The sequence below is a fragment of the Bos taurus genome, chromosome 18, assembly GCF_002263795.3.
Source record: "Bos taurus isolate L1 Dominette 01449 registration number 42190680 breed Hereford chromosome 18, ARS-UCD2.0, whole genome shotgun sequence".
In the NCBI taxonomy this organism is placed as follows: domain Eukaryota; kingdom Metazoa; phylum Chordata; class Mammalia; order Artiodactyla; family Bovidae; genus Bos; species Bos taurus.
In genome coordinates, this window is record NC_037345.1 from 16,856,847 (window position 1) to 16,858,739 (window position 1,893).

Below are 1,893 nucleotides of genomic sequence, written 5' to 3' on the forward strand. Positions count from 1 at the left end.
GAGCACTGATGCCGGAGATCGCTCTAGGCAAGGGCTGCAGCCAAGGGCCAGAGAGGTTTCACTTTGCTTTGTTTTCATAATTAGAGAGGGAACCAAATGAAGAGACAAATGTCTGGCACAGAGCAGTACAAAGAGGATCCCGGGGCCCCAACAGCCAAGAATCCAGACCCACCCATGGCCCTCTTGCCCCATTCAGGCAGCTAAGCCCAGACTTGCTGGATGCCTTGGGGAAAAGATGTGATGAAAGTGGAGGAGAAAAATGTTCTTTCCCTGACGTTTGAGTTTCAAAAGCCTATATGCCTTTAGACAAATAGAATAAATCTGATGTTTAAAGATGGAAGTGGGTGCATGATAAGTAAGATCATCAACCCCCCAGCCCAGGCAGATGGAATGTCACAGGTTGAGGGAGGGGACAGGGGCAGAGGGGAAGGCCTGCAATAGATACTAATGGTCTCCATGGGGGCCTTGACCTTGGGTTGGAGGCAAGACTCCCAGCCGGTGACCAGAGCACCCAGTGCCACTTCCTGGGAAGAGTTCGGGGGAGGAAATGACACTCAAAGAAAGGACTGTGGCCACGGGCAGCTTCCTAGAGTAGGGGGCTGAGAAATGATGCTGGGCCCCCCAGCACTGAAAGAGGCCTGGACCCAGAGCACTGAAGAGCGCGTGTCCCCCCACTGCAGCCCTGAGGAAAGATGGAACACGGGCCCTGGATAATATGAGGTCCTCGGTAATTCCCCCAGAAATTAGAGATGACACTGAACAAAAAGGCAAGCACTCCAAGTTGCTTGAGATGACATTTCTGCCACCTAACAAAACAGAGGCTCAGAACAAAACTATACTGTATAAAAAAATAAAAGTTTTTATCCTATCTCTATGAGAAGATGGATGTTAGCTGAACCTCTTGCAATAATTTTACAATATATGTAAATTAAATCATCATGCTGTATATTTAACTCATACAGTGACATATGTCAATTATTCTTATTAAACTGGAAAAAAATGCAAAATAATACAGGATGAAAAATGAAGTCCAATTTTTTTCCAATTGGGGATCCCCTAAACACCCTCTTCCTCCCGTCCACCCCCAGTTTGGAGACTAAGGCTGGCCTGCCACATCCTATTTTGAAGGCATATTGTTCTCACAGACTGCAGACATCATCATTCTCAGCGACATTTGCTGGTTTTGTATCTTCATGAAGGTCCCTGGGGAGTGGTCTACACAACAACAGGTTTCTGGTCACTTTGGGGAGCCCAGTGACTCAGAATCCCCCTGTGGTCTGGGAAGGCCTGCTGACATCTTGCAGTAGAGAGACGCGGCTTCCTCCAGAATGCCCTTTGCACCTCCTTGCCTCCCAACTAACTTCACTTATATTCAGTTTGGAATTTCAATCCTAGACAGTAAATGTTCGATGCTGGGGATATCAATTAAGAGGCTAGAGTCCACGAGTCTCAGCTTGTTCTCCAGGGCTTGCAGTTACCTGGCCTCCACCGACTGCTCCAGCTTCATGGATTGACTGGCCCCCATCTTGGACTAGACACTCTGATGGCAATATTGCAGACAAAAGGCTCTCAGGCATGCTCTCCCGCATGTCTCTGCCCCCATCTTTCCTCCCCTGTTGGCCACCATCCTTCTATCTATCCCTTGGCAAGCAGCTCCTGAAATTTCAAACCAAGCCCAAATACCACCTCCTTTGTGAAGTTTCCCCAGGTAAAGCTAGCCACGCCCTTTTGTGGTGACCTCACTGTGCCTGCTCCAGATGGCTACCAGGGATGGCTCCATCCTGCACCATCATAGTGAACTTGTCAGTTTTCAAGCAGTTTCCTTCCATTCCAAGGCTTTTAGAAGGAGATAGAGAGAAGGAAAGAGCAAGGAGGGGAGTGGGGAGAGAGAGA

General features: G+C 48.5%; 1 long non-coding RNA gene across 1 annotated transcript; it reads right to left on the bottom strand.

Annotated features, from left to right (window-relative positions):
* Positions 1 to 928: 928 nt before the first annotated feature.
* On the bottom strand, positions 929 to 1,680 carry LOC132342799 (uncharacterized). The gene is made up of 2 exons (XR_009491293.1): positions 1,479 to 1,680; positions 929 to 1,215 (listed from the first exon to the last, which is right to left on the bottom strand). It is a non-coding gene; the product is annotated as an uncharacterized lncRNA (long non-coding RNA).
* Between the last annotated feature and the right edge of the window lie 213 nt (positions 1,681 to 1,893).